The 8,590-nt window shown below is 37.2% G+C and overlaps 1 long non-coding RNA gene across 1 annotated transcript; it reads left to right on the top strand.

The window, feature by feature from the left end:
- The first annotated feature begins 2,078 nt into the window (after positions 1-2,078).
- On the top strand, positions 2,079-6,374 carry LOC122972689. The gene is made up of 5 exons (XR_006399815.1): positions 2,079-4,593; positions 4,706-4,794; positions 5,288-5,367; positions 5,828-5,900; positions 6,206-6,374. It is a non-coding gene; the product is annotated as an uncharacterized LOC122972689 (long non-coding RNA).
- The last annotated feature ends 2,216 nt before the right edge of the window (positions 6,375-8,590 follow it).

The following is an 8,590-nucleotide window of genomic DNA, read 5'->3' as shown; positions in this document are numbered from 1 at the left end:
CAATGACGCATGGTCTTGCTTTTATAGTCAGGTCGCACTCTGCCTTACATGACTCATGTCTTTGAAAATGCCACTCTCCATGTGCCACCGTCTGGTTACACATCTTCCAGAAGGCGAAAGAGCCTGTGTAGCTACCGAACACCATAGAGGAATCCTGATTGAAATGCTGCCCAGTGCAGCAACTGGGCAGCAGACTGTGATAGGAATAATGGCAGTAATGATCGAGATTGCTGGCCAGCACCTGGTTTGCTCTGAGTGCTCCCTGAATTGTGTTTAGAGTTCTTTAAGATCTTTTTTTTTTGCATAATCCTGTATAGTGAAAAACTAAGTGCAGCACAAAAAATGTTATAATATGTCTGTGGAAATATAGAATATGGAGACTGTGACCAGAATAAAAGAAATGATGATCCATCACAGGAGTAAAGCCAAGTCTAATACAGTAAGATTACAGCAAGAATATGAAGAACATGAAGTACCCGGAAAGCATGCTACTAAGGCTATAATCAACCCTATTTCTGAAGAAAACATTCCAGCTATCACTGTGTTTTTTCAGTGTTAGCAATGTTTCATTTATAATAGTAGCAAAACATCTTTTTGTTTCATTTTAGCATTTGGAAAATAATCAACGTTGATTTATAGCCAGGTGCAATAGCTAAAAGCACACACTTTGTCTTCGGTGTCACACTAATCACTGATTTGATTTCATGCATGGGGAACAGAGCCACTCATCAAAAGCCGAGCGGAAAATGTTTTGGAATGATCCTATTTGATATTATCCAGATGTTTAAACTTGGCTCTGTATATTTGAGTTAACAAGCGTCATATGGACAAGAACTTTTTTTTTTATTTGTTTGCTTGTAAATCTAATTAGCGTGATGGAGGATTACTGCTTTCATCTAATCCTTAAAACTCTTACAGCAAGGACTCAAGTCAAGGTTGGAATTTGGGCTGCATGAGGATCAAAACATCACTTTCAACCTATCAATCTGAAAACCAGTTCAATATTTCATCCGGATTCATAACAATGAAGAAAATGCATCAGACACTTGGTTTCTAAGGAATTTTTGGTTATGGCTCCTTCTGGAGCGAGTGGATTAATACTGTTTACAATCATCTTCCACAAGCTTATCTATTAAAACAGGTACATACACATTTATAACAGTACCTCCACTGCTTATTTTAAGTTGTGCCCTAAAACCTGCATACCTCAGAATACAATGTTGTGCCTGAAGATAAGAAAATGAAATGTTTCCAGGAAGAGCTTTGCTGGCTCCTTTATATCAACAGACAGAACATTTAATAATTCACAGCTTACAGTAATAACCATCATCTTGCAGCACAGAGTAGTCCTAAACTGTAATGAACAGAGGTTTACCACCAGTGCAGTTGATAAATCTGCCTCAAAGTTGTTGCATACATTATTGTCCACGTTGGAAAAGGAGAGATTTATGACAGAAATCACACACTGAGTCAATCTGAAATGACTATTTACCTCGTTAAGGATTCAAGCTCTGACACGTTCTCCAGTTTTAATTTTCTTGAAGCAAAATGTATTTGTGTCATTCAGCGCTTATCTTTTCTGCAGGTGAATTATTTTCTGCAATAAATGAAAACCACTAATGGCCCCAAGTTAAATAACTTACCATAAGCATAATAAACTGATACAGGTTTTAACATTTATATAATTTTCTGTCTCACCATCAACTTCCCAACTTCTTCTCTTTTGGTATCAATATGGGAGCCCTAAAGAACTATTAAAAAGAACATCACTTGCTGCTTTTCCCTCCAGAAATTTCTCATATTTAATTTCTTAAAGTAAGAATAAATGTTTGAAACAGCCCAAGCAATTGGAAGAAATGCTGTGCTTAGTGAAGACACTTTGTTATATAACAGAGCATCACTTTGGTAATTCAGTGATGATGATGATGATGTCTCATTTTCTGATCTGATGCACCTGTGACAGGAGGAGAATAAATAACTTTTATGAAATGCGATAATGCTATGTTTCAGGTTTGGTTAGAGTTAGGCACAAAAACAACTTTGTTTGGGTTAGAATAAGTGCCTCCTGAAGGTTGTGGTCATGGTTTAAAAAAAAACAAAAACAATGTTGACTTGTGGATTTCTAGTACTATCCAGTATTACCTCTTCACTATGTCAGACAATGTTAAACACTTTGTAAACAATGTTTTTAAATTTTACTGCATAAAGAAAACTAATTATTATTAGGTCGATTTTGTTGCTGTATAATCATGCCACCTGATGTCCTCCTTTGCTGCTGTCGTAATTACCACGACCACTAGAGGACATTGTCACTTGAATGTAGATATATTGTATATGTCATTTGGGGACATTTACTGAACCAACTGATTTTGTCATTTTTCATGCAAGCACAGTCAATTTTGGTCCTGCTATACAAAAATCAATACAGTTTACTTATATCAAATAGACAGATGGAGAGATATATACATACAGTGCATACATAGTTACATACAAAAACAAATCATTTTTATGCAAATACATACATACATATACCTAAAGAGGGAAAGTTTCACAAAAGTTAAAGTTGGCCATAGTTATACAGAAATGCAATACCGCTTAAAATAATTTCAAACAATTTAAACTCTGCACTTTTATGAACAGCTTACGAAACTAGATCTGCCCCGTAGAGTCCCCTCCTGATGTAGTCTGGGAAGCTGACTGCCAGCCCACCATGATTCTCATATTGCAGATTGTCAAGTGCAAGTCCCAGACAGGGTCCCAAGGGGTTTCTAGTAAATAAAGAATAGTTTAATTTCACAGTTATTGCATTTTCTCAGTGTAGGGGGCTGCGAAGGGAGTGTGTTACCATGAGTCCTGCAGGACTCAACACAGATGTTATAGATGCGGTCAGCGTCATGAGCGCAGGGTGACAAATAGACATCTACATGTAAAAATAACAGCATTTAAAATTAGATTCTGCTTATTTTGCAGCCTCCCCTGTTAGCTGGTGTAAGCATAATCCTAAAGCTCATATCCTGGGAGCCACTGCTTCCACTTATTTGAGAACCAGCTATTAATTTTTGTAGTGACTTTCTCACAAGAACCTCTGGTAATGGCTGTTTTTGCTTTTTAACCTATTTAAGAAGGATTGTTTTCTAAAGGATTATCTTTGCAGGCACATGGACAGTTTAATCAGTATAATATTTGTATTTAAAATTTTAAAAATGCTTAATGGCTTTATGTGTGTATTTTCATTTTAATTTGCCTATGCCACAGGCTGGCCTAACCAATAGCAGAATAGTCTTCAATTGATTATGGCTTATACTGCCCACATTTGAACATTTGATAGCATATTTGACACACAGTAATGTGTAAACTACATTTATTACAGGTCTTTAATAAGACAGTATCAGTATCAGAAGATTGCTATCAGATGTTTTGATGTGACTTGGATGCTCTAATAACATAATTTAATTTTCTGTAGTAAATGATGATTAATTTTCTTGACAGGATACATTTTGAGCATGTGGAAAAGGGGCATGTAATTATCTTCATTTAGGACACGCAGGATAAAAATTCAGGAAAACTTAACTGATAATTACTAACTAATTAGCCTATAGCGTATTTCTCCATCTTCCAACAGAAGCAGTTTGCCTTTTCATGTGGAGCACTGCTTTTTCTTTAGGAGAACTGGCTCCAGGAAAAACCTTAAGATCTCTGTGTAGCAATGAAAAAAAACCCTGAGCAGAGGATTTGTTGTCACATTACAGTTTAGTTTCTCTCTTGTGTATCCTGGCTCATGTTTTACCATATTTTGCTACTTTTCTTTTGTTTGAAAGAAAATTATTGCCATCTGAAACCTCTCAAGGTTGGCCAAGTCAAGTTCCCTGTGTTTGTGCTCTTTAGCATGCAGAAGGTCTTGGCGGGAACAGGCCACTCGGTTGCCTTGGCGATGTGCTGTAATCAGATAGGGCCTAATAGGCCGCTCTCTGTTAACTTGTATGGCAGCTTATTCAACATACACGCAACTTCAATATTTACTGTGTGATTAACTCATTATTAACTCATTTCAGGATCTAAGCCTGCTTTATAAAAATAGCCTCTTCCAAGGCTGTATGGAACGTCATGGAAAGTGGCAAAAGATGTGTCTTTCTAGAAAACTTATACTGTAGGAAATTTTATGGCTAGACATTTCTGAGTCATGCAGCAGAGACATGAGACTGTGAAAACAAGGCAGGAATTATGGCCTTATTTGGCATTAAATCTTGATTAATTGTAACAGAATGAAATTACTTTATCATTATTTCTTAATCACTTACTGCTCATTGTAACTGGTGGTATGATTGCTAGGCGCAGTGCAAAGCAAAGCAGTCAACTTTATCCAAGTCCTCTCCACACACACCCCCATCAATAAAGGGCTGACCATAATAGAATAATATAATATATAATAATATATATATATAATAATAGAATAGAATAGAATAATAGGTGTTTGTTTCCCTTTTTCACTCCCATTATTTCTAACTGCAATTTTTCTGCTTTGCTCCACTTTCAAAGTCAGTGTAATGGGATGAAATAACTTGCAGTGTCTCTTTCCTTTTGTTCCTGTAAAATGTGAGTGTTCATCATCATCATCATCATCACCATCATCTCATTTCTTACTAGAGTTGAGTACAAAGTGTGATTATAGTAGTTAGATCTAACACTTTGTCTCTTTCTCTATCAGTGTCTTTGCACTCACTGCTAGCCAAGAAGCCTCCATCTGATTCTGCTGCTTGTGTTCTCATATCCTACAGTTACTGTACACAAAAACAGGTAAATACACACTAGCCTATCATTACCTCCTAAACACAAAGTCAATCTTCTCAAATTGACTGGAAAATGGCGAGTCTCACTATTTCACGGGTCAAAGTTCACTCAGATTGAACCTTGTGTGAGACAAACAAGGTGGGATCAGTTCACCACTGAAAGCAAAATGCATCTTGTCAGCCTCATCATTGAAATGAATGGGGTGTAAATTCTAGAGTGATTCCACCATAAGGGGAATTCAATACTGCTGCCACGAGCATTGGCAGAATTAAGCACATTAGTATGTACTCAACAGCAAGATCAGCAGGAAAAAAGTGCTTTCGCCCATGTGCTGTATGTTATGTAATCTTTGCAAATACTCTATGTCCTTCCTAATTTTAAGAAAAGCTGGTTGTGTGGTCCAATAGCAGAAGTGTGGCTAGGTGCAAAAAAGGAGGTCTGAAATTACCAAATATGGGGTGGAACTAATTGCTGTTTTGTTTTTTTTTTGGCTTATTAGACCTATTCTCTTGATGCTGGGGTGGTGCTGAAGATTTGCCAAGATCCAGACCCTGCCATGAAATCCACCATTGCAATACTGTAATCCAAAGTTTTTACCTCTAGTTCTTTAATTTATTACTTGTCAAACTTTCACTGTCACTCTGACCCTTCTCACCCTTTAAATGTATGTGGAACAGTTGTGCAATTATTCTTCAGGATGATACTTTTTCAGATTTTAGTGAAAGTTTTAACGATCATAAGTCGTGTTGTGTCAAACGGTGCCATGCCAGTACACAGACTAAAGGTCAATACAACACAGACACCAATCAGTATTTGTTTGTGGAGGTGGAGAATCATAGTTCATGATTGCATTGATGAATCCTCACATTTGATTTTGCAGCTTAGTACAACAAACAAGGCCACAACAGTGGTTTATGGATTTTTGTCTGCAGTCAGTCAATATGTCTCATCACAAGCTAGGAAAGTATACTGAAGATGCTGTTGACTGTCGTTGTAATGAAGTACATCAAAGATGCACAGTCCATTTACATTTTTTCAGATCAGACAAGGGATGTGAGAATATGAAGTATGCTGAAGTCATGATCCAAACAAGATGATCCAAACTTCTTAAGGTGAAGAGTCCACATTCAATGGCACAATGAATGATCTTACAACACTAAAGTCACATAATTTGTGAAACTTTATACCCATGGCCTCTTTAAAGTCACATGTTGGAACTGACTGTAAGATGGAAGCACAGGTAAAATTACGTTCAGGGCACTGCTGCTTGTCACACCTCCACCAGTGCCATCAGGCCAGCTGCAGGGTCATCAGCTGGGACCCTTCTTTGATGTTTAGCTCCATTAACCCCAGTACTGTGTCCCTACTACTGACCCTAAGATCCTTTCCTTCACTACATCTTACCTTTTCTTTTCAGCCAAAGCCAGAAGCTGGTTTGTTCTGCTTCTTCGCCCAGCTCCCTGAACATATTCTTTAGCTTGACTCTCCCAAAGTCTTCAGGAGAAGTTGTGAAGATTTTCCAGTGAAGCCTCTGCTGCTTACCGCCACAGGGAATGTGATTGCTGTCCTGCTTCCCTGCACTTAGCTGTCAGCTTTGTGTACTATAAATATAATTAAATATTTATAATAAAATGAAATAATGAAACAAAAGTCACCTGCCCTGGCTGCTAAGTTCATTTATTTTACTTAGATAAATATTCATTTTATTGTTTTTCACTATTTATTAATTCAGTTTTCCACAGATATGTACTTTATGCACTTTACATTTATTTCACAGTTTAGTTATTATTTTTGAAACCCATACATATATATTTAAATTGTTATTTCTTTATCTCAGTCTTTCAATATATTTTCCCACACCAGGTCATTCACAAGTCTTATCTCCATTGATAATAGATAACAAATGTGATGTTTGACAGAAAACTGCAGTTACCAACAACAGTATTATAACACTACCATTCATAAATTATTGCTGTATAGAAGAAACAATATTTTAACAAGCTTTAACAAGCATTGAAACAGAAAGCAGTCTGTTAAATTATCTACTTTTAAAATGCCTATTCACAGTTTTTCAGGCTGGTAAAGATGGACTGAGAAATTAAAGAGTTTTTTTGTTCAGCAACACTTTCCTTAACCTGCAGCTTGGAGGATAAAATTGGACGGATGCTAGTTAAGTTGCCTGACACTTTCTGCGTATGGCCGGAAGGAGGAAGCTTCCCCTAATGACATCTGAGGAATTTTCCCACAGCTGAAGGAGAGGGCAGCCAGGGGATTAATCGTTTTTACATGTTCGGAGTGGAACAGGACGATGCTGATTCCCAGTGCTACTACCACCTCACCTCCCGGTCCTCAAGGTCACTGCTGCTTTTTGTTTTTGTTGTTTGTTTGTTGTGTGCATGAAAGCATCTTTCTATACGGCGTTGCAAGGACTGAACAAAAAGGTATTTATTAGCAATTGCTTTTTTTCAATTGCTTTTCACTTGCATGATCATTGCAGGGAAAGGCACTGTAGTTCAGTCACAGGATATGACCTCAGATTGCATACAGGGATGGAAAGAGTACTCAAGGGTAACAAGCAGACCCTTGAGTACAGTATTGTTACTCACGTCTTCCATATTATTTAAATGAAAGTAAAATCATGTGTGTTGCAAACTGCTCAAGTAAAAAAATCTGGATCAAGCAAACAGACCCGAAGGTAGACTAGAAATGCAAAAATCGTCATTTTTAACACTTGATAATTTTTGAATTACCACATGAAGTAAATAATCTTTGAATTGATTTCCATTAAATAAAGACTTAAATCTTTATTAAAGAAATAATGAAGATTTACAGAGTTTTTTTGTTCTTAATATTTGTTGTGTCTGTGTCTCTGCTCTGTGGGTGAAAGCTAGGCTCAGACAACTTAATCCAGTTAAATGAGGTCTTAATAATAACAGTTCTAAGCTAATGTTAAAAGTCAAATTTGGCTCTTAAACAACACATGCGAGGCATGCTGATCTCTTTGAGATGTTTTTCTTGGTGTCTGCCTGCCTGTATGTCTGCCTGCTGCTCTACCCAGTACTTGGCAAGAGCTGTAGTTTAGATTACGTTGGTTGTGTAGGAGGATAAAGAAAAACTCCAGGCTTTATGTTCCTTTTGTAATCCACGCCTGCATAGAGCAAAAGAGGAACAGAAACAGAGCATGCAGATTTAAAAGCGTTCTCCTGCTGTCACTAAATGAAGCACATACAGAAGTTGTTTCATGCTTCACATATCAGCACTAACTAAGATAAATCAGTTGAACTGGCTCACTTGCTTGCATTAGCATGTATGTTTAGCCCTGTGCCAGATGCTGAATTGGAGTAAATGCATTCCCCTCTTTAAAGTAAGTGAATAAAAGATTCTAATAGAAGTAAGCTTTATACATATTATATGGGGTCTTATACGTATAAGATCATTTGATTTGTAGGTTGTGGTCTTATACATGTGAATGGGTAATCAGGTACAATTCAGGGCCACTAAACATAGAGACAGTAATTTATTTAGATATAAAAAAGGCAAATTAGTAAGGAAGAGATTGTCCATCACCAGTGATATTATTAAGTGAATCTTTTAAGCTGGTACTAATCTCAAGCAAAACCATTTACAGGCCTCTTAAATCCAATTTTCAACTGCACAGCATCTGTGAGGACACGCAGACGTGTCTGGCACTGATTATACACTGGCACAGACCCTGGGCACTGGCTCTGCAGCCTTACTCGTCTTTCTCCCGGGGGAGGCATCCATCACCTCAGAATCACCTGAATCTGTGAAATGATGCTCT

Source organism: Thunnus albacares, chromosome 3 (assembly GCF_914725855.1).
Source record: "Thunnus albacares chromosome 3, fThuAlb1.1, whole genome shotgun sequence".
Classification (NCBI taxonomy): Eukaryota; Metazoa; Chordata; class Actinopteri; order Scombriformes; family Scombridae; genus Thunnus; species Thunnus albacares.
The sequence above is the reverse complement of the archived record's forward strand: the minus strand, read 5'-3'. Positions and strand labels throughout refer to the sequence as shown.